This window comes from Hordeum vulgare, chromosome 5H (assembly GCF_904849725.1).
Source record: "Hordeum vulgare subsp. vulgare chromosome 5H, MorexV3_pseudomolecules_assembly, whole genome shotgun sequence".
Classification (NCBI taxonomy): Eukaryota; Viridiplantae; Streptophyta; class Magnoliopsida; order Poales; family Poaceae; genus Hordeum; species Hordeum vulgare.
Window position 1 is genome coordinate 569,502,504 of NC_058522.1, and position 24,712 is coordinate 569,527,215.

The 24,712-nt window shown below is 43.2% G+C and overlaps 3 pseudogenes; all 3 read left to right on the plus strand.

Annotated features, from left to right (window-relative positions):
• The first annotated feature begins 194 nt into the window (after window positions 1–194).
• LOC123397356 lies at window positions 195–23,746 on the plus strand (annotated as a pseudogene).
• Window positions 2,822–2,908, plus strand: LOC123400495 (annotated as a pseudogene).
• Window positions 2,995–3,080, plus strand: LOC123400491 (annotated as a pseudogene).
• Window positions 23,747–24,712: the final 966 nt, after the last annotated feature.

A 24,712-nucleotide genomic window follows, 5' to 3' on the forward strand; every position in this document is an offset into this window, starting at 1 on the left:
CCGACGAGCTAATGGCGCTCATGCACGGCTCAGGGGCACGCCGAGTGAAGGAGGGGGAGGGGTGGGGTGGGGGATTTGGTTTGTGATTTTTGGATTTTCGGTCCGAGCGGCGATGGGTTTGCTGTCGCGACTGGAGGAGGTGGCGACGCTGGTCAGGCTCGGTGGGGCCGATCAGGCGCCAGATCCCGCGTGAGATGCACTGGGCCTTCGCCTACGAGATGCTCCAGCGGGTCTCCTGCAGCTTCGCGCTCGGACCCGAGCTCCGCAATGCCGTAAGCGCTCCTTCTCCTCCCTTTCTCCCCTTCAACCCCAGATCCCCTCCGATCCCTGGAATCCCTGAGGAACTCACGGCCACTGATTTTGACCCTTCCTGCAGGTGTGCGTCTTCTACCTCGTGCAAGGTCTGGTTCTGATTCCGCCATGAATTCGATTCCTTGGTGCTCGTTTGGGGATCCGAGCCGGTCTGGTCTCTTGTCTCCTCTCCTATCGCTTGGATTCGATTCGATTGACCACCATTACTATGTATGTAGATCTTGCTAGAGATTTTTGCATCTACTGCTGCTAGTTGGATTCGTAGCTGTATTGCACATACTACTACTACTACTATCGATTGATCGATTACATGTTCCTTTGGTTCTTTGTTAGCGCTTCTAGTACTACTCCTACCATATACCAGTGTTGATATATTGAGATTGATTCTGGTAGTGTTGGGTAGCCAGTAGAACTTTTATGATGTAAGTTAAAAGGGTACTGTGTGACTAGACTAAAGAAATTGTGTTGAAAAATTCTCCTGCACCACCTTATTTTTTCACTAGACTGAAGAAACTTGACTGCAGATGCACCAGTTGCTCATTTTTAAATACTCCTAGTGTTAAAATGGTCATGTTGTATAAAATTCATCTGGATATGTGTTGAAAACTCAGTTAAATTGTCTTCACAGAAACTTTACTGAAAAATTCAATTAAGTTCAATCACCATTCTGAATTTTGACCACATGAGTACATGACCAAGCTTAAGAGTTTAAAACATTATCCAAATAATCATGTCCCACATTATTGCCAGGGCAAGAGTAGTAGCACGAGCAGGATTTTGCGAACTGAATGAAAAAGGAAGTCATTCTTTGCTTCTACTGCCTGAACAAAGTCCTGTTGGCTCCACCATGGCTCTTCTATACTCCTGAAGTATCAGTTAGTAAACAAGGATAAAAATGATGGGGACTTTGCACCTTTGAGAAAACTGTAGGTGGTTTACCCACTGCAAGCATGTTAAGGAAGCAAAATGTTCACAAAGAGTTTCCAGTAGAGTGGCAATTTTTGAATGGCACTTCAGCTGTGGAATTCAGAGCAAGACTTCCTGTTTTGCTGTGGAGTTTAGACGTTCAGCTTATCATTCAAGACTTATATGCATGCGTTTCCAGCTATAGAATTCAAAGCAAGACTTCATGTTTTCCTGAAATTTAACATGTAAGCATCATTAATCTTGTCTGACTGAATGTTTCCAAAATGAACATGATTGAGTGTTTCCAAAATTAACAGAATCTAGCCATTTCCCGATTGAATGTTTCCAAAATTAACAGAATCTTGTCATTTCCTGATTAAAAGTTTTTTGATTAAATGTTTCTAAAATTAACAAAACCTTGCCATTTCCCAATTGAATGTTTCCAAAATTAACAGAATCTTGTCATTTCCTGATTAAAAGTTTCCTGATATTTTTTTACCAATACAAACAAAATCTTGCCATTTCTTGGTCGAAACAGCAGCAACAGGGAAAGGATAGGACGTTGTGAGACGTCGGTGTGACAGCCGGGTGGCGGCGTGCAATGGGCTGGGTGGTTGCGTGTGGTGGCACTGGTCGCTCTGACCACCGTGCGGAAGCTAGGGTGGTGCGCCGCAGAAGCCGGCGTGCGAGGGCTGTGGCGGCGACGCGCTCTGAGCCGGGGCCATGGAATGTGTTATCGGTGGTTGAGGTGGTCGTGGCAGGAGGAGAAGGTGTTGCGTTGTGGTACGAGATCGCGTTGGGAGGGAATCACGGAGGTGCAGATAGTGGGCAGCAGAGGAGCAGGTTGACGGGCGCAGGAAGAAGAAAGGAGACATGATCTATCTGTAACAGATTTGATGGTACGAGGGGGTTTTGGCAAAATTTCCATTACACTGTGGGTGCGACATTAATTTCGGGACGGAGGGAGTACTAATATATTGTTGCAAGCACTGGAATTTCCATTCCATCTGCATAAAACTGTATGTGTAGTGATTGGTGTATTTTGTTGTGTTCACTATTCAGGTTAGGATTGCTCGGATCTTTACCACCTATGGCCCACGCATGTGCATTGACGATGGCCGTGTTGTCAAGAACTTTGTTGCTCAGGTAAACACACAGCGTTGTTGCTGTGCTAGTTTAAAAACCGCAAGTTTCTTTTCATTTCCGAACTAACATCCGAATGCTCTATGTTAATATAATGGCAGGCGCTAAGGAAGGAGCCTTTGACGGTTTACGGCGATGGCAAGCAGACCAAGAGTTTCCAATATGTTTCTGATTTGGTAGGTCATCTCTAACCATCAATGAACAATAATTATGGCTATGCTATCTGGAATGCGCTTTCTAAAATAGCACTCTTCCAAGTTGAGGGGTTGATGAGGCTGATGGAAGGTGATCACATTGGGCCATTCAACTTGGGCAACCCCGGTGAGTTCACCATGCTGGAACTGGCCATTCAACTTGGGCAACCCCGGTGAGTTCACCATGCTGGAACTGGCCAAGGTTGTCCAGGACACCATCGACCATGATGGTGAGTTCAATAACACTATTATGATGATGGTATGCTGAGCAGAGGATGTGAAACATTTAGACCACTGAGACCTTTTTTGGTCTTTGATGTATCTAAAATCGAGCTTTTTAAAACTGATGCTAGGCATGCCCCATCACTATATATATATATTGTTGTAGAGATGCTTGAGGTGGTTCTGTTATTGTGGTACACAATGGAGTTTGTCAGCTAAGCATATGATGTTACTAGGAGATGCTACTGAGATGCCACCCATCGTTGAAGTATCTTAAACCGAACTTTTTAAAACTGATGCTTGGTTTAGCTAGTGCTTGTAGCTTAGAGTGAGTATTGCTTATCTGCTTGTCAATCGAAATCCACAACACACTGAATTTAGCAGTGAGTATTGCTTATTTCTTATCTATTTGTCTTCTTAAAAAGAATGGCATGTTGATTGAGGCCAAACATTGATGGGAATGCCTTAGCTTTTTTCTTTTTCTGCTGGAAACCTTTTTTTTTGCTTCAGATTTCTTGACTGGTCAGCCTGGCATCTTACCTTATTAACTATAGCAACATGTTTTACTCTTACTTTAATTGAAGTATTCTGCAGTATGCAAATCAATTCTTTAAAAGTTGCATTATTGGCAACATTGAGACAAACCTTAAACTTATATCGGTTAAACTTGGTCACTTGGACGGCAGACTGAGCCACCAGCCTACCACATGTCAATATCTATACAAGTTTAATTTGTTTTATTTTACTGTCAGTGTGAACCGCATCATTGGTTGTTGGGTACTGGACTCCGGTGGCATATCCTTCCATGTGATTTTTTAAAGGCGATGGATGCAAATCTAGTTGCATCAGTATACTCTAGTACACTCAATTTAATTGTCAGCTTGCCAGACGAGACGTAGTAGTTGAATCTAACCAAGTTGTAATATAGTAGTAGTAATAAAAAATACTATACGTTTTGGTGTGGCCAAACTGTTGTACATTATGTTTTTAGTAAGGAGCTCAAGTTCTTAACACAAACTTGCTAAGTTTTGAACACTAACTCTAATATTTTTTATATTTATTTCCGTTTGTTTGATTCATGTGCAGTGTAATGTTCTTGTAGGATGGCAAGTTGTCGCATCTCGAGCATGTCTCATAGGAGAGTGGAATGAAGTCCATTGTACTGTTGGGATAGTAGTAGATGTGTCATTTCTATTGTATAATTCTGTCCGTTCTTGCTATATTCATGTGTAAGGAAATGTATTCATGAGATGAGTTATTGTGTTATGTAAACCTGGGAGATGTATTATGTGATGTTATATGATGGATGATTTTAATTTGACTTGGAGTTTTCTTGATTTGAATATGAAATAGTGTTGGATTTAATATTGGACAAATAATTGGGTTGAAAAGGCTCAACAAATAGAAATGAAACCAAGTTCTGAAACAAAAAGTTGCTGAATTCAAAAATGAAAAAGGTCAAAACTGAAACTGGACCAAATGTATTTGGGCACTAAAAGGCCAGGGCCCAAATTATAATGATAAAAAAATTCGAAAAAATACTATGGTTGTAAATAGGCTAAGGCCCAAAAAGAAGCCCAATAAGAAAAAGCCCCAAAAAATAAACCATCCCATGTGATCAATTGAAATGGGTTAGGCTAATTTCAACCATGATGTTTTGATTTTGTCGTAATTTTGCCACGTAGGACTGCCACGTAGGACTGGGTTTGATTGCCAACGACGATTTAGGATCGTCATAAAGTTTACGACAATCCAGGAATCGTCGTAAAAGTTACGACGATTTTGATCAAAACATCGCTGTTGTTCATTTGTGGCGCTCCGTCTTTGACGCTTGATTTTTCGTTGTGAGATCGTCGTAAATTAAAAACCGTGACGATGTAGCGACGAAAAAATAGGGTCGTGTATTAGCATATTCCTTGTAGTGTATATAATAACTCTTCATGCTCGCATCATACATCATCATATATAATAACAAGTCCTACTAATCATGCATCATCATACATCATAATAACAAGGAGCATCCATGAGCATGCACAAAATTTCACCAGGCACGCCACCATCATACTTAAAAGTGCAGTAGCAGTTCAACACTATCGTACTTAAAAGGTTTATACTATAAATATTAAAGCCATCAGGTTCTTAAGATATTCACTCCTGCTTCTTCACCTTCTCCTTCATCACCTTGATGCGCTTAGAGTGGCGAAGCCCCAGGCCAGGCTGTGGGATGTACTCTTCTACCACAATTGGCATGGCCCTGTCGCCCAGCTGTGGGACATCCATCGCGAGGCCATCGTCGCTGCTACTTTTGCTGTCACGAGAGTCGCTGCTACTTTTGCTGCCAGAGTCGCTGCTGCCGTAGACATAGTACCTGTCGCAGTACTCGCTGCTCCTGCTCCCATTGCCTTGCCAAATGCAAAAAAGTTTTTTTAAAAATGGGTGTGAGAGATAGCCTAATGGAGAGGAAGAAGAGACAGAGCGTACATGCATCGTCGTCATCCTGGTAGCGCCTCCGACACATAGTCGTGTCGAACACCTTCACGGCGAATGTGGCGTTGCCGTCGTACCTGAAGACAAGGAAGTACCCGATCCCCAGGTCGTAGGCACGGACGAACTGCTTCCAACCACGATCTAGGTACATGCGGCCATCGGTGTCGAACACCACCTCCACGTCCCACAGCTTGCGAAGCCCGTTGTCGGCCTGCCTCAGCTTCATGTTCTGTGGCCGATGGCCGTCCAGCATCTTCACAAAATTGTGCGGCAGCAACAGCCTTGAGGATTTCTCAAGTATAACCGTGAAGAACCCCATCTGTGAAAAGCAGCAAAAGAGACCAATTACTACCCTTTACAACATTGTCATACAACATTTACAGCAACATGATCATTAGTATTAGTGAGGACCTAACTATATACCCTATTTAAGGTAAAATAGCATAAAACAATATAGACCGTGACTCGAGGTCGGAGGGGGTGCCTTTTCCAGTCAGCCTCCCCTCATACCGCGATTTAGGGAGACCTATCTTCTTAAGGTCAGGAATGAAGTCAACACAAAACCCAATGACATCCTCTGTTTGATGGCCCATGGAGATGCTTCCTTCTGGCCTAGCGCGGTTACGGACAAATTTCTTTAGGAATCCCATGAACCTCTCAAAGGGGTACATATTGTGTAGAAATACGGGGCCCAGAATGACAATCTCGTCAACTAGATGAACTAGGACGTGCGTCATGATATTGAAGAAGGATGGTGGGAACACGAGCTCGAAACTGACAAGACATTGCACCACATCACTCCTTAGCCTTGGTATGATTTCTGGATCGATCACCTTCTGAGAGATTGCATTGAGGAATGCACATAGCTTCACAATGGCTAATTGGACGTTTTTGGGTAGAAGCCCCCTCAATGCAATCGGAAGCAGTTGCGTCATAATCACGTGGCAGTCATGAGACTTTAGGTTGTGAAACTTTTTCTCTGCCATATTTATTATTCCCTTTATATTCGACGAGAAGGCAGTCGAGACCTTCATACTAAGCAGGCATTCAAAGAAGATTTCCTTCTCTTCTTTGGTAAGAGCGGAGCTGGCAGGACCTTCATACTGCTTTGGAGGCATGCCGTCTTTTTCGTGCAAACGTTGCAGGTCCTCCCGTGCCTCAGCTATATCTTTTGTCTCCCCATACACGCCCAAGAAGCCTAGCAGGTTGACGCAAAGGTTCTTCATCACATGCATCACGTCTATCGAAGAGCGGACCTCTAGGTCTTTCCAGTAGGGTAGGTCCCAAAATATAGATTTCTTCTTCCACATGGGTGTGTGTCCCCCAGTGTCACTCGGAACAGCTAGTCCGCCAGGACCCTTTCCAAAGATTACGTGTAAATCATTGACCATAGCAAGTACGTGATCACCGGTACGCATGGCGAGCTTCTTCCGGTGATCTGCCTCGCCTTTGAAATGCTTGCCTTTCTTTGGACATTGATGGTTGGTCGGAAGAAATCGACGATGGCCCAGGTGCACATTCTTCCTGCAGCTTCCCAGGTATATACTTTCGGTGTCAGCTAAACAGTGCGTGCATGCGTGATATCCCTTGTTTGTCTGTCCTGAAAGATTACTGAGAGCGGGACAATCATTGATGGTTACAAACAGCAACGCGTGCAGGTTAAATTCCTCCTGTTTGTGCTCATCCCACGCACATACACTGTTTCCATTCCACAGCTGTAAAAGTTCTTCAACTAATGGCCTTAGGTACACATCAATGTCGTTGCCAGGTTGCTTAGGGCCTTGGATGAGAACTGGCATCATAATGAAATTCCGCTTCATGCACATCCAAGGAGGAAGGTTATACATACATAGAGTCATGGGCCAGGTGCTGTGATTGCTGCTCTGCTCCCCGAAAGGATTAATGCCATCCATGCTTAAACCAAACCATACGTTCCTTGGGTCACGTGCAAACTCAGCCCAGTACTCTCTCTCAATTTTTCTCCACTGCGACCCGTCAGCGGGTGCTCTCAACTTCCCGTCTTTCTTAGGGTCCTCACTCTGCCATCGCATCAACTTGGCATGCTCTTTGTTTCTGAACAGTCGTTTCAACCGTGGTATTATAGGAGCATACCACATCACCTTCGCAGGAACTCTCTTCCTGCGGGGCTCGCCGTCAACATCACCAGGGTCATCTCGTCTGATCTTATTCCGTAATGCACCGCATACCGGGCATGCGTTCAAATCCTCGTACGCACCGCTGTAGAGGATGCAGTCATTAGGGCATGCATGTATCTTCTGCACCTCCAATTCTAGAGGGCATATGACCTTCTTTGCTGCGTACGTACTGTCGGGCAATTCATTATCCTTTGGAAGCTTCTTCTTCAATATTTTCAGTAGCTTCTCAAATCCTTTGTCAGGCACAACATTCTCTGCCTTCCACTGCAGCAATTCCAGTACGGTACCCAGCTTTGTGTTGCCATCTTCACAATTGGGGTACAAATTTTTTTTGTTATCCTCTAACATGCGATCGAACTTCAGCTTCGCCTTTTGACTTTCGCATTGCGTCCTTGCATCGACAATGACCCGGCGGAGATCATCATCGGGCACATCGTCTGGTTTCTCTTGATCTTCAGCAGCTTCCCCCGTTGCAGCATCATCGGGCACATCGTCTGGTTCCTCTTGATCTTCAACAGCTCCCCCGTTGCAGCATCACCGTATTCAGGGGGCACATAGTTGTCATCGTCCTCTTCTTCTTTGCCATCTTCAATCATAACCCCTATTTCTCTATGCCTCGTCCAAACATTATAGTGTGGCATGAAACCCTTGTAAAGTAGGTGGGCGTGAAGGATTTTCCGGTCAGAGTAAGACTTCGTATTCCCACATTTACTGCATGGACAACACATAAAACCATTCTGCTTGTTTGCCTCAGCCACTTGGAGAAAAATATGCACGCCCTTAATGTACTCGGAGGTGTGTCTGTCACCATACATCCATTGTCGGTTCATCTGCGTGCATTACATATAATTATGTGTGTCAAAATTAAGAAAATCAGACAAATATCTATCTAAAGTAAGAAAATCAGACAAATATCTATCTAAAGTAAGAAAATCAGACAAGTATCATAAAGAAGATAAGAACAACAGGCTCACCACGGTGGTGCCGGCGACGAGATCGGCGCGGGCGATCAACGGCGGTGAAAACGGGGACGGGGCGTGACGGACCCCTAAATCTAGACAAATCTCGGGAAAAATGAAGCTCCTAGGTCGAGCTTCGAGAGGAGAAAGCTTAACTAGTGTGGCTCGGGCATTTCATCGAACACCTCATGTGCATAGGAGGTGAGCTAGAGCACCAAAATGCCCTCCCCTCGCCGGCCAAAAAAACAGAGTGCTCTACCGCGGCGATGGGTATATATAGGCAACTTATTTGTCCCGGTTCGTGGCATGAACCAGGACCAATGGTTGTGGGCCAGCAGCGAGGACCATTGGTCCCGGTTCGTGGAACGAACCGAGACAAATGGTTCTACACGAACCGGGACCAATGCCCACGAGGCCCCGGCCGACCCCCTGGGTTCATGAACCGGGTCTAATACCCCCCATTGGTCCCGGTTCTTGAAGAACCGGGACTAATGGGCTGGCCAGGGCCGAACGATAGCCCTGTTTTCTACTAGTGGGTAGTGTACCGTGACAATGATCTAGCATGGCATGGACATCAATGGAAACATCATGCTAGCTATCTTACGATCATGCAATGGCAATGTGGAAGTGGTGTCACATGTCATGGTGGTAATCGTATGGCAATATATCTCGGAATGAATTTGAAAAAGCCATAGTAGGTAGGTATGGTGGCTGTTTTGAGGGAGGCTAATGGTGGGTTTTATGCACCGGTGAAAGTTGCACGGCACTAAAGAAGATAGTGATGGTGGAAGGTGAAAGTGCATCTCAACCATGGACTCAACATTAGTCATGAAGAACTCATATACTTGTTGCAAAAGTTTTAGTAGTAATCGAAACAAAGCATTCAACGCATACTCCTAGGGGAAGAGTTGGTAGGTACAAACCATCGCGCGATCCCGACCGCCACACAAAGGATGACAATCAATAGACTAATCATGCTCAGACTTCATCACATAGCGGTTCACCATACGTGCATGCTACGGGAATCACTAACTTCAACACAAGTGTTTCTAGATCCACAACACCTTACTAATATAACTTCAATATTACCATAACCACAACTCAAAACTAATTGAGATGAATCAAACTTCTCTAACTATTCAATGCACATGAAGGTGGAAGTTTTCATATCAGTTTGGATAACTACCCTTTTTGAGACTACTTTCAAAGCATAGATCAACTACCAAGCCACACACCGCCATGCTCTAAAAGATATAAGTGAAGCACATAGAGCAAAATCAACTAGCTCAAAAGATATAAGTGAAGCACATATGAGCTGAATTGTCTAACCAAAGGATATAAGTGAAGCTCGACAAAATCACGGTGAGTGCATGTCTCTCTGTCTAGGTGTGCAGCAAGGATGATTGTGACACAACAAAAATAAAAGACACCTATGATACAAGACGCTCCAAGCAAAACACATAACATGTGGTGAATAAAAATATAGCCCCAAGTAATGTTACCGATGGATTGAAGACGAAAGAGGGGATGCCTTCCCGGGGCATCCCCAAGCTTAGGCTTTTACGGCATCCTTGAATCATCTTGGGGTGCCTTGGGAATCCCCAAGCTTGAGCTCTTGCAACTCTTTATCTTTTTGTCCATAAGAACTTCACCCAAAACTTGAAAACTTCACAACACGAAACTTAAACAGAAACTTGTGATAACATTAGTATAAGAAAGCAAACCACCACTTCCTTAGGTACTGTAGCAAACTTAAATTCTACTTATGTTGATGTTGGGTTACTGTATTTTCAATCTTCCATGGCTAATACCCCCCGATACTATCCATAATTTCATAAAAATAAGCAACCAACACAACAAAAACAGAATCTGTTAACAGTAGACCAGTCTGTAGCAATCTGTATACTTCGTATACTTCTGGTACTCGAAAAATTCTGCCAAATTTCGACAGTCTGAAGAATTTGCGTAGAAATTAGCAGCAAAAAGAATCAACTCAAAAGCTCTTACAAAAAAAATGAAAATTCTTTTCGTGAGCAGAAAGTTTCTGTCTTTTCCAGCATGACCAAACGATCATCCTCAAGACTAATCATAATGGTTTTGCTTGGCACAAACGCAAAAAGAAACACAAAAAACACAATCATAACAGAATTATGAAAGTGTGGAAAACACAAAACAGAAATAAAAAAGGATAGATTCGTTGAGTTGCCTCCAACAAGCGCTATTGTTTCACACCCTTAGCTAGGCAAAAGGTGATGGAATCACGTATAGTCATCTTTGGTGCTCAAACCATAAGTAGCCCTCATCATAGATTCATAAGGAAATTTTATTTTCTTTCTAAGAAAATGCTCCATGCCTTTCTTTAGGGGAAATTGAAATCTAATATTCCCTTCCTTCATATCGATGATAGCACCAATAGTCCTTAGGAAAGGTCTACCAAGAATAATGGGACATGAAGGATTGCAATCTATGTCAAGTACAATGAAATCTATGGGTACATAGTTCTTATTTGCAACAATAAGAACATCATCGATCCTTCCCATGGGTTTCTTGACAGTAGAATCCGCAAGCTGCAAATTAAGAGAACATTCTTCAATCTCATGAAAACCAAGAATATCACATAAAGACTTTGCAATCGCGGAAACACTAGCAGCCAAATCACACAAAGCATTGCATTCATAGTTTTTGATCTTGATTTTGATAGTAGGTTCCCACTCATCATGAAGTTTTCTAGGTATAGAGACTTCTAATTCGAGATTCTCTTCAAGAGATTTCATCATATCATCTACGATATGCGCGTTAAAGGCTTTGCTTTGGCTATAATCATGTGGAGAGTTTGCAATGGATTGCATCAAGGAAATGCATTCAAACAAGGAGCAACTATCATAATTGAATTCCTTGAAATCCAATGTGGGAGTTTCATTACTACCCAATATTTGGATTTCTTCTACTCCACTCTCCACACCTTTAACATCGAGATAGGTGGACTCCGAATCATTTGGGCGTTTTTCAACCAAAGTAGATTCATATCCAGCCCCTTCATCAATAGGTTTGACACGCGAAAACAAAGATTCAAGAGGAGTCACACCACGCACTTTAAGATCGTGATTTGCATCACAAATTTCAGGTTTAGCTGCCATCTTATTGACTAAGGTAGCCTGCTTGTCAGAAATTTGGCCCACCAATTTTTCAAGGAGAGCAAGCTGAGAATTTAGTGCAAGGAAATCTTTGGCCATATCATCAACTTCTTTATTCAAATAGACCAAAAAAGAATTTTGCTCTTTTAATTCCCTACGGAAGTAACTATTTCGATCAAACGGAGAAGACATGAAACCTTTGACACTAGTTTCAATTTCTTCCAATTTTCTGAAATAGTTTGGTTTGGCCATGAGGAAAGGTCTCTCACGAACAATCCTAAGTGCAGGCGAGGAAAACGGGCGAAAGGGAACGGAAAAGGAAAACGACAAAAAAGGCAAAAGGAGAAAGGCAAAGGAGAAAGGCAAATGAAAACGGCAAATGTGAAGTGGGGGAGAGGAAAATGAGAGCAACTGGCAAAAAAAAGTAAATGCAAGAGATGAGTTTGTGACACCTACTTGGATAGATGACTTGATCTCTCCTTCTTGCGCCAGAAATCAACACGTTGAAGAGAGACTATTCTTGACTTGATCTCCCCGGCAACGCGCCAGAAATCCTTCTGCTACTGCGACAACAGACCTTCCCTGGTACGGCGCCAGGAATCCTGCTGCTACGGCTACGCCTTTAGGGACTTCCTTGGCAAATATGCAAAGGATTTCCCCGCGGCCTTGGAGCCTTGCGTTGGTGTTCCCTTGAAGAGGATAGGGTGATGTAGCACAGCGGCGGTAAGTATTTCCCTCGGTTTTGAGAACCAAGGTATCGAACCAATGGAAGATCTCGTCAAGTCACAAGTACCTGCACAAACACAAAGAGCTTGCACCCAACGCTATGAAGGGGTTGTCAATCCCTTATAGATTGTTTGCAAAGTGAGAACTAAAAGCAAAGAGTAAACAGAGCAAAGTAAAAGTGAAAGTGGAAACGATAGTTATGAATAGACCCGGGGGTCGTAGTGTTCACTAGTGGCTTCTCTCATGAAAGCAAGTAGACGGTGGGTGAACGTATTACTGTCGAGCAATTGATAGAACCGCGCAAAGTCGTGACGTTATCTAAGGCAATGATTATATCTATAGGCATCACGTCCAAAACAAGTAGACCGATACTTTCTGCATATACTACTATTACTCCACACGTCGACCGCTATCCAGCATGCATCTAGTGTATTAAGTCCAAAAGAACAGAGTAACGCCTTAAGCAAGATGACATGATGCAGACGGACAATCTCATATCTACGATAAAAGCCCATCTTGTTACCCTTGATGGCAACAACACGATGCGTGCCTTGCTGCCCCTTGTGTCACTGGGAAAGGTGACCACATGGTATGAACCCAAAACCAAGCACTTCTCCCATTACAAGAATCATAGATCTAGTTGGTCAAACAAAACCCAAGACTCGGAGAGACTTACAAGGATATCAAATCATGCATATAAGAAATCAGCAAAGACTCAAATATAATTCATAGATAATATGATCACAAATCCACAATTCATTGGATCTCGACAAACACACCGCCGAAGAGGATTACATCGGATAGATCTCCATGAAGATCATGGAGAACTTTGTATTGAAGATCCAAGAGAGAGAAGAAGCCATCTAGCTACTAACTACGGACCCGTAGGTCTGAAGTAGACTACTAACGAGTCATTGGAGAGGCGATGATGTTGATGTAGAAGCCCTCCAACTCCAAAGTCCCCTCCGACAGGGCACCGGGAAGGGTCTCCAGATGAGATCTCGCGGAAACGGAAGCTTGCGGCGGCGGAAAAGTGTTTTCGTGGATGCCCTGATTTTTTTCTGGATTTTAGGGAATATATAGGCGAAAGAGCTAGGGCAGGGGGCTCCAGGGAGGCCACAAGCCTGGTAGCCGCCGCCCCCTGGTGGCGGCTATAGGGCTTGTGGGCCCCCTGTGGCTCTCCTGCCTTGGCCCTCAAGTCCCCTGATCTTCTTCCGTTTTGGAAAAATTTATTACAGGGATTTTATTCCGTTTGGACTGCGTTCCAAAATCAGATCTGAAAAGAGTCAAAAACACAGAAAAACAGGAACTGACACTTGGCACTGAATTAATAAGTTAGTCTCAAAAAAGATATAAAAGGTACATCAAACATCCAAAGTTGACAAGATAACAACATGAAACCATCAAAAATTATAGATACGTTTGAGACGTATCAAGGCACACAGTGGATATCATTATGTTCTTACTTTGCTAACGATTTGAGTAGATACATGAGTATTTTCTTGATGAATCACAAGTCTGAAATATTGAAAAGTTTAAGCTATTTCAGAGTGAAGATTGTCGTGACAAGAGGATAAAATGTCTACGATATGATCATAGAGATAAATATCTGAGTTGCGAGTTTGGTACACAGTTAAGACAATGTGGAAATTGTTTTACAACTAATGCCACCTGGAACACCATGGTGGGATGGTGTGTCCGAACATCATATCCGTGCCCTATTGGATATGGTGCATACTATGATGTCACTCATCGAATTATTACTGCCGTTTTTTGGGTTAGGCATTAGAGACAACCGCATTCACTTTAAATAGGGCACCACGTAATTCCGTTGAGATGACACCATATGAACTATGGTTTGGAGAAACCTAAACTGTCATTTCTTAAAAGTTTGGGGCTGCGACGCTTATGTGAAAAAGTTTCAGCGTGATAAGCTTGAACCCAAAGCGGATAAATGCATCTTCATAGGATATCCAAAATAGTTGGGTATATCTGCTATCTCAGATCCGGAAGCAAAGTGTTTGTCTCTAAAGATGGGTCCTTTCTCGAGGAAAGGTTTCTCTCGGAAGAATTGAGTGGGAGGATGGTGGAAACTTGATGAAGTTATTGAACCGTCACTTCAACCAGGGTGTAGCATGGCGCAAGAATTTGTTCCTGTGGCGCCTACACCAATTGAAGTGGAAGCTGATGATAGTGACCACGAAACTTGGACAACTATGAACCTATGAGCTATGGAGAAGCGATGGTGGGCCCGGATTCTGACAAGTGGCTGGAGGCCATGAAATCCGAGAGAGGATCCATGTATGAAAACAAAGTGTGGACTTTGGAAGAACTACTTGATGGTCGTAAGACTATTAAGTACAGATGGATCTTTAAAAGGAAGACAAACGATGATGGTGAAAAGTCACCATTAAGAAAGCTCGACTTGTCACAAAGATGTTTCCGAAAAGTTCAAAGAGTTGACTATGATGAGACTTTCTCACTCGTAGCGATGCTAAAAGTCTGTTGGAATTATGTTAGCAGTTGCTGCATTATTTATGGAATATTGCACACAGGATGTCAAAAACATTGTTTCCTCGACGGTTTCCTTGAGGAAAGGTTGTATGTGATACAACTAGAAGGTTTTGTCGATCCTAAGGATGCTAACAAGTATGCAAGCTCCAGCGATCCTTTTATGGACTGGTGCAACCATCTCGGAGTTGGAATATACGCTTTGATGAGATGATCAAAGTTTTTGGGTTTATACAAGATTTATAAGAAACTTGTATTTTCGAAGAAGTGAGTGGGAGCATTATAGAATTTATGATAAGTATATGTGGTTGACATATTGTTGATCGGAAGTAATGTATAATTTTTGGAAAGCATAACGGGTTGTTTGAAAGGAGTGTTTCAAAGGAAAACCTGGATAGAGCTACTTGAACATTAAGCATCAAGATCTATAGAGATAGATCAAAATGCTTGATAAAACTTTCAAAGTAATGCATGCCTTGACAAGGTTTTGAGGGAGTTCAGAATAGATCGGCAAAGAAGGAGTACTTGGCTGTGTTGTAAGGTGTGAATTTGAGTAAGACTCAAAAGTTCGACCACGGTAGAAGAAAGAGAAAGGACAAAGGTCGTCCCCTAGGCCTTAGTCGTAGGCTCTAAAGTATGCCATGTTGTGTACCGCACCTAAAGAGTGCCTTGCCATGAGTCAGTCAAGGGGTACAAGAGTGAGACAAGAATGGATCACTGGACAGTGGTCAAAGATATCCTTAGTAACTAGTGGACTAAGGAATTTTTCTCGATTATGGAGGTGATAAAAGAGTTCGTTTTAAAGGGTTACGTCGATGCAAGCTTTGACACTAATCCATATGACTCTGAGTAGTGAACTGGACTCGTATAGTGGAGCAGTCAATTGGAATAGTTCCAAATGGTGTGTGGTAGCAGCATCTATAGGATAACATAGAGATTTGTAAAACACACATGGATCTGAAAGATTCAGACCCGTTGACTAAAAACCTCTCTCACAAGAAAGACATGATCAAACCCCACAATTGTATGGGTGTTAGATTCAATGCAATCACATAGTGATGTGAACTAGATTATTGACTCTAGTGCACGTGCGAGACTGTTGGAGATATGCCCTAGAGACAATAATAAATTAGTTATTACTATATTTCCTTGTTCATGATAATCGTTTATTATCCATGCTATAAATGTATTTTTTGGAAACTCAAATACATGTGTGGATACATAGACAAAACACTGTCCCTAGTGAGCCTCTAGTTGACTAGCTCGTTGATCAAAGATGGTCAAAGTTTCCTGTCCATAGACAAGTGTTGTCACTTGATAACGGGATCACATCATTAGGAGAATGATGTGATGGACAAGACCCAAACTATGAACTTAGCATATGATCATGTCAGTTTATTGCTACTGTTTTCTGCATGTCAATGTATCTGTTCCTATGACCATGAGATCATGCAACTCCGAGACACCGGAGGAATACCTTGTGTGTTATCAAACGTCGCAACGTAACTGCGTGACTATAAAGGTGCTCTACAGGTATCTCCTAAGGTGTCTGTTGGGTTGGCATGGATCAAGACTGGGATTTGTCACTCCGTGTGACGGAGAGGTATCTAGGGGCCCACTCGGTAATACAACATCACAATAATCCTTGCAAGCAATGTGACTAAAGAGTTAGTCACGGTATCTTGTATTACGGAACGAGTAAAGAGACTTGCCGGTAACAATATTGAACTAGGTATGGAGATACCGACGATCGAATATCGGGCAAGTAACATATCGAAGGACAAAGGGAACAACATACGAGATTAACTGAATCCTTGACATAGAGGTTCAACCGATAAATATATTCGTAGAATATGTAGGAGACAATATGGGCACCCAGGTCCCGCTATTGGTTATTGACCGTAGACGTGTCTCGGTCATGTCTGCATAGTTCTCGAACCCACAGGGTCTGCAGACTTAAGGTTCGGTGACGTTTCGGTATAGTTGAGTTATAGGTGTTGGTAACCGAAAGTTGTTCGGAGTCCCGGATGAGATCCCGGAAGTTACGAGGAGCTCCGAAATAGTCTAGAGGTAAAGATTGATATATAGGAATTCCTGTTTTGGTCACCGGAAAAGTTTCGGGCTCATCGGTAGTGTACCGGGAGTGTCGGGATGGTACCGGGGACCATCGGGAGGGGTGTCACGCCCCGAGGGTACTTATGGGCTGTGGGAGGATACAAACCAGCCCCTAGTGGGCTGTCATAAGCTCCCACTAAGGCCCATGAAGTTTGAGAGGCAAAACCCCCAAAGGTGGAAAAGGTCGAAAGGGTTTCCAAGTGGAAAGGAGGAATCCTACTCCTAGTAGTATTCGAGTAGGACTCCTCCACCTCCAATTTCGGCCAAACCTTGAGTGTATGAGGCTGCCTCCTCCCCTCCCTCCCTCCTATATATACTAGAGATATTGAGGGTTTTTGAGACATAGAAAAACAACCACGTGATGCCATCTCTCTCTAGATCTGTTCTTCCTCTAGATCGGTTTTTCAGCGGCGCTTAGGCGAAGCCCTGCTGGAATTAATCCACCACCACCACCACCATGCCGCCGTGCTGGAGAACTCATCTACCTCTCTGCCCCTCTTGCTGGATCAAGAAGGCGGGGATCGTCATCGAGCTGTACGTGTGCTGAACGCGGAGGTGTCGTCCGTTCGGCACTAGATCGGGATGGATCGTGATGGGATCGCGGGACGGATCATGATGGGATCGCAGGGCGGGCTGCAATTTGGATCGCGAAGATGTTCCACTACATCAACCGCATTATATACGCTTCCGCTTAGCGATCTACAAGGGTATGTAGATTCACTCTCCCCTCTCATAGATGATCATCACCATGGATAGGTATTGCGTGTGCGTAGGAAAATATTTGTTTTCCATGCAACGTTCCCCAACACTCTCATCCTCCACGGTGCTTAGCGAAGCCCTGCCGGAGAACCACAAGCTCCACCACCACTACACCATCGTTCTGCTGGAGCTCTCCCTCAACTACTCCTTCACCCTTGCTGGATCAAGAAGGAGGAGACGTCACTGGGATGTAGGTGTGTTGAACGCGGAGGCACCGTTCGTTCGGTGCTTGGATCGGATCGCCGGGAGTACGACTCCATCGACCGCGTTCATAGTAACTCTTCCGCTTAGTGATCTTCAACGATATGAAGATGCTCTCCCTCTCTCGTTGCTAGCATCTCCTAGATTGATCTTGGTGACACGTAAGATTTATTTTGAATTATTACTACGTTCCCCAACAGTAGCGCTTTCGTTATTCCAGCGCTACTGCTAACGTACGTATGTGTAGCGCTGGTATTCCAGCGCTACTCCTAAAGGTTAGATGTAGCACCTTAGCAGTAGAGCTGGTGGCAGCGCTACTCGTATGGGTAAAACAAGCGCTACTATGTCTAGGCTTTCTCCTAGTAGTGATATATTGATGTTTGCAATGCTCATGCATGTTTTTTGTAACCGTAATTACTTAGTTTGTGCTCACGTGCCCTTTATCTTCGGCATACCCCGACCAGTAGTCAGAGGAGCCTATCTATAAACTAGAGTCCGCCATGTTGTTTGGCTAAAGAATAAAGGCCACATGGGAGTGTTTTGTTAATATGCATGAAAATAAGAAGTATCTTCTAAACTTAATACGAATAAACACATATGCTACCAAACACATATGAGAAACTAATTATGAGTGTGCTACCAAACACATATGCTACCAAACACATATGAGAAACTAATTATGAGTGTGCTACCAAACATATATTCAAAATTGGTAAGTATATTAAACATACCACATAAAAATATAAAGATCATATAAATATTCGAGTATATATATAAAGATCCTATTAATGTAAATGCAACTTGGTCCCAAAATTTATAGTCCCATCCTATTTAATGTGACTATCAAAACTTGCAGATACCCTCCAAAATCATATCTCTCACATCCACTCCTATCTCCAACAGTTGCTTCTGGTGAAGAGACTGCATGAAGATATTTCCTATTTATAAAAAAACATGCATTAGTCATTGCAAACAATGTAAAGACCTTAAACTTTTGGACATATATTTGGGAAGGTGATACTAAAGCTGAAAGATGGTCCATGATAGGTTAAACAGTAGAGCACTCTTACTGCGCAAGAATTTCTTTCTTCAAGATTACACTTGTGTTTTTTTGTAGCCTTCGGACATTCAAAACAAGAGAGCACCACTTCTTTCATTGCCCTTTTTCTAAAATATGCTGGAGTTATATCTGCCCATCTTGGATTCCCAATGGGTTAGGTCTACAGGAGGACATTGATCATCTAAAGAACCTAATCATGCAACTAAATAATCCTAACCCTAACCCTAAGAAAAATGAGAGAGAGATGGGGCCTTGGACTTACCACGGAGGTGCTCGGAGGCACGGAGAGGTGTGTGGACGGTGTCGGGTGGAGGCAGCGGAGGCATCGGGCGGAGGTGGCAGCGGCGTCGGGCGGAGCGGCGGTGGGGATCGAAAGAAGGATGGGGTGGAGTTGGGATCGAGAGGAGGACGAAAGGATATGTTTTTTTACTGCGCCGGGAGATGTTAAAACCGACTAGTGCTGGTGTGGGCTTAATGGGCCTAATGTGCAATGTTGGGCCTAATTATGCAATGCCAGCACTAAGCAAATAGCTATGGCGTCCGAATTTGGCCTATGTCGGTACTATTTGAAATTGTTAGTGGTGGCATTGGTGAGAAATGGCGCGCCACAAACAAGAGTTGTGGCTAGCCATTTCTCCACTAGTGCTAACCTCCTCCTCCTCTTTCTCCTGTCTGGTAGTACTAAAACCGCACCTCATGTACTCGATTTTAGTTTTACTATGTTTAAAATCTTTCAATTCCAAGGTTTGTCTCCATAGCTCTAACTTGTTATTGACCCCGTTCGACTATCATTGATTGGCACCACATCATCCGCAAAGAGCATACACCATGGGATATCTACTTATATATCCCTCATGACCTCATCCATCACCAAAGTAAAAAAAGACAAGGGCTCAAAGTTGACCCCTGATGCAAACCTGTTTTTATCGGGAAGTCAACGGTGTCACCACCACTTGTTCACACACTTGTCACAACATTATCGTACATGTCCTTTATGAGGGTAATGTACTTTGCTGGGATTTTGTGTTTCTCCCAGGCCCATCACATGACATTCTATGGTGTATTATCATAGGCCTTCTTCAAGTCAATGAAAAACATATGCATCTCCTTCTTTTGCTCATGTATCTCTTCATAAGTTGTGGTACCATGAAAATGGCTTCCATGGTCGACTTTCCAGGCATGAAACCAAACTGAATTTTGGTCACACTTGTCATTCTTCTTAAGCGGTGCTCAATGACTCTCCCCCATAGCTTCACTATATGGATCATCAGCTTAATTCCATGGTAATTAGTACAACTTTGAACACTCTCCTTGTTCTTGAAGATTGGTACTAATATACTCCATCTTCATTCTTCTGGCATCTTGTTTTCCCGAAAAATGAGGTTCAGAAGCTTGGTTAGCCATATTATTGCTATGTCATCGAGGCCTCTCTACACCTCAATGGGGATACAATCAGGGCCCATTGCCTTGCCTCCTTTCATCCTTTTTAAAGTCTCCTTTAACTCAGACTCCTGGATTTCCCGCAGAAACTGTCTGCTAGTATCATCAAAGGAGTCGTAAAGTTCAATGGTAGATCTCTCATTCTCCCCATTGAACAACTTGTCGAAGTACTCCCGCCATCTATGTTCAACCTCCCCATTCTTCACTAGGAGTTGATCTGTTCCGTCCTTGATGCATTTGACTTGGTCAACATCCATCGTCTTCCTCTCTTGGATCTTGGCCATCTTATAGAAGCCGCTTTCGCCTTCCTTCTTGTCTAACCGCCGGTAGAGATCCTCATATGCCCGACCCCTTACTTCACTCACAACTCGCTTTGCAATCTTCTTCGCCATCTTGTACTCTTCTATGTTTTCATCACTCCTATCTAGGTATAGGCGTCTGAAACCTTCTTTCTTCTCCTTAATAGCCTTTTGGACATCATCGTTCTACCACCACGTATCATTAGCTTCGCTTTTACTTCCCCTGGAGATTCCAAACTCCTTTGAGGCCACCTTACCAATGCAAATCGTCATCTTCATACACATATTGTCTGCATTACCTCCTTCCTCCCAAGGACCCTCCTTAATGACCCTCTCCTTGAATGCCTGGGCTACCTCCCCCCTGAGTTTCCACCGCTTTGTTTTAGCGACTTTGGCACACTTTTCCCGTTGGAAACGAATCCGAAAGCGGAAGTCAGCAACCACAAACTTATGCTGCAGGACAACACACTCTCTAGGTCTCACCTTAAAACCTAGGCACGCACGCCTGTATTCTCTTCTTGAGAGGATGAAATCAATCTGGCTACAGTGCTAACTACTACGAACAGTGACTAGATGTGATTCCCTCTTCTTAAAGAGAGTGTTAGCTATGATCATGATGTAGGCTAGTGCAAAGCTTAGGACATCTTCTTCTTCTTGATTCCCGATGGCATAGTCAAAGCCCCATGCACTCCTTCAAAAATTGTGTTAGTTGTGGCCACGTGGACATTGAGGTGTCCTCCTTTGAAGAGCCTCTCACCAATCGATACACTCCTAAGCACATCCTCCAGGCCATCCGAGAAGTCCCTCTTGGTGTTCTCATTGTGGCCTACTTGCAAGGCATACATGCATATAACATTGAGAATAACTAAGTCTCCAACTACCAGCTTGACCAGGATAATCCGGTCCACACGTCTCTTGACGTCTACCACTCCATACTTGAGGCTTACCAAGATGTCTACTTCATTTTTTTGCAGCTGTCCCCGTGTACCACAACTTGAAGAAGATACCCTCCACATCCTTCACCTTATGTACCCTTAGTTGGTTTCTTGGACGCAAAGGATATCAACCCCTATCCTCACCGCGGTATCAACTAGCTCCCTAAGCTTACTTGTCAGGGACCCGATGTTCCAACTACCTAAGCAGATCCTCCTAAGCTCGGCTAGATTCCTTACTCTTCGCACTTGTCGAGTTAAATGCGAAAACCCTTGCTCATTTTCAACTACACTTGAGCGTTGATATACCGCGCCACTAAGGAAGCGATGAACCGATTCTTGCTCACTTGCCACCATATCTAGATCAAGCTACATCGCACCACCAAGGGGGTGATGGCCCAGTCCTTGCCCATTTTACACCACACCCGGGTTCTGATATGATGCGTCGCTGAGAGGGTTACGCCCCAATGAAAATATTTTGGGTTTCCTCTCCATAAGAGTGCCTGAGTTTGTCATTGGCTCGCCAAGCCTATCACAACTCTCATCCTTTACCCGGGCTTGGGACCGCCTATGGTGAGACAACATAGACAGAGTTAGTGGATTTATGTTTATGAGTTTCTTCAACCTTTTTTCGTTTCTTTGATAATGAAATGGTTAGTCTCTTTTCATTCTTCAATTTTATGATTTATGTTTCTGAGTTTCTTCAACATTTTTTCCCTCTTTGATGGTTAGTCTCTTTTCATTCTTCATTTTTATGATTTATGTTTCTGAGTTTCTTCAACTTTTTTTCTCTCTTCGATAACGAAATGGTCAGTGTCTTTTCATTCTTCTTACCTACCAAATGAATATCTTGTCTAGTTTTTGGCTTAGGCTGACTTCCTCAATAGTCAATACTAATAGTCAATAATAATACTTTGATAACTTAGGCACAAAAACCTGCCCTTTTTGTCCATTTCTTCAATATTTTCTTAGTCTGTTTGTTGATTTATTTTTATTTCATTTGGAACAGAGGAAAATGCCCTTATGGAAATTTTAAGCTTTATGTATAGTGGGAAGTTGACAACAACTGAGCTCACTTATATGCTCAATATCTTGATGGCTGCCGATAAATATGAGGTCCTTTCTTGTGTTAGTTACTGCAGTCAGCTGCTCACAAGGTTGCCTGTGACCACAGAATCTGCGCTGCTCTACTTAGAACTTTCATGCTCCATTTCAGTGCCAGTTGTAGTTGAACATTTGATAGTTGCAGCAAAGGAATTCCTAGCCAACAAATACATGGATGTGCTTGAGTGAGTGATCCCGATTGAATGGAGCCATATTTTTTAACTTTATTTCTGGAAAAATATGGCATTGTTGTCACCAAATCATGTTTGCAGTGTACTCAAGGGATTGCTTGTCTCTTTTCAAGTTGACAGGTGACCGTAATAGAAGCCATCTTCTCAAGTACTGGCTTACAGGTAACAATTGAAGATGACATATATAACTTCATACTTGGTTGGGCCTGTGCGCGATACCCAGAACTGGAGGAAAGGCGCAAGATCCTGAGTTCTCGTTTACTTCTGCTGGGCCACTTCACTCATATGAGTCCTAATGGACTGCGGAAGGTCCTACTGTCCACTGATGATGATATAGACCATGCTCAAGTAAATAAGTGTATTACTGAGGTACTTCTGCACACAGCTTACCCATCACACTTGTATGGTGGTCATGTAGTAGACGCGCCAACTTGGCAACTTGAGCAGTGGGCTTACTTGTCCAGACCTGTGAAGTTGGTTGCATTTAACGGACCTAAAGTGTGAGGAGTGCTCCCAATTTTTCTCTTCCAATCAGAACCGTGATACAAAGGTTTTCTCGCATCTGCTGCATCATGCAGGGCTTAGCTTGTTTCTCGTAGCACAATATATCAGGAACAAGGTGAGTGGGCTGTATAGCTTTGGCCTATACTTGTAGGTTAGCGAGAGTTCAACTCATGTGACATTACAGTATGAGTTTGCTGCAAGGACCAAGGCCTTGGGCAAATTTATGAGCAAGTTTGAGGGTAAGGGTTCCTTGACTAGTGTATCAAAGCTTGGATGCAATGATGTCTTTGGTACTGCATGGTCGAACTTTATTGCTGACGACAACCCCTTCATCGACGGAGTGCTGCATCAGAGAGTTAATTCGACGGTGGTGGAGCAGTCAGAATTATGAACTAGATATCTTATTTCTTGGGCTCTTACAGTACCAATTGTAGGCCTAATGCTGATCAGATCACGGATTAATCTGGAATGAGTTTTTATTTTATTTTAAATCTGGAATGGGTTATCTGCTTCTTCATGAGCAAGTTCTTGTCATCGTCAAGATGCTGCTACTATATGCCGTTTTCTGCTATGCTTTGGTTCCTTTTCCCTGGAGTTCTAGTAGGATTAATTTGAACATATGTTGTTCCTTTTCTTGGATGCGTGTGTGCGGCTATGGGTTTTTTCAGCTGGGTTGCCCTCTTGCAGCGCTTGGCTTGGCGTAAATATGGATTCGTGCCCCAGTTATTCATATTAAAAACTACTAGTAGTGACTGTTAGTGGATTCCATGAAGATATGCCTTATAATGGAACTTATTTTGCTAATGTTTCTCTGCTAAATACTATCAATCTGCAATGGTGTGCGTGTGAGCTGACACTTTTCCCTAGCTTGTTCAAACTTGGTGCCCTGGTCTCTGATGTGTAAAGTCAGGCATAATATACACTTATTTGAAAAAGTGTATTGTTTCTAGCCTCATCCTTTGCTAATGCGCTAGCTCTAAAATATTAATCCAAGGAAGTCAAATTCTAGTGCTACCAGGCCCTGTCTTGATACTGCACTACCAACATTTGTGGCACAACTAAAAAGTGACACATTTTGCACTTCTCCTGGTTAAAATTGGTTGGTACGCGATATTTCTATCATCTGGTAGGATGTAAATCTAAGTTTGATCTTAATTAACACACAGGTTTTAAGCAAAGATATCAGTTCATATATAAACTAACTTCTTGTAGTGGGATATTTACCGGTAATTGCCAAAATACAAGGGTTATGGTGGACATATCACTCTTTGTTGTTGATCCTGGTATGTTAGAAGCGAGGGCAAATGGAATTCTTCGATACGTCGCTTATGATACATAAGGGTTAGGTGCCTAGGAT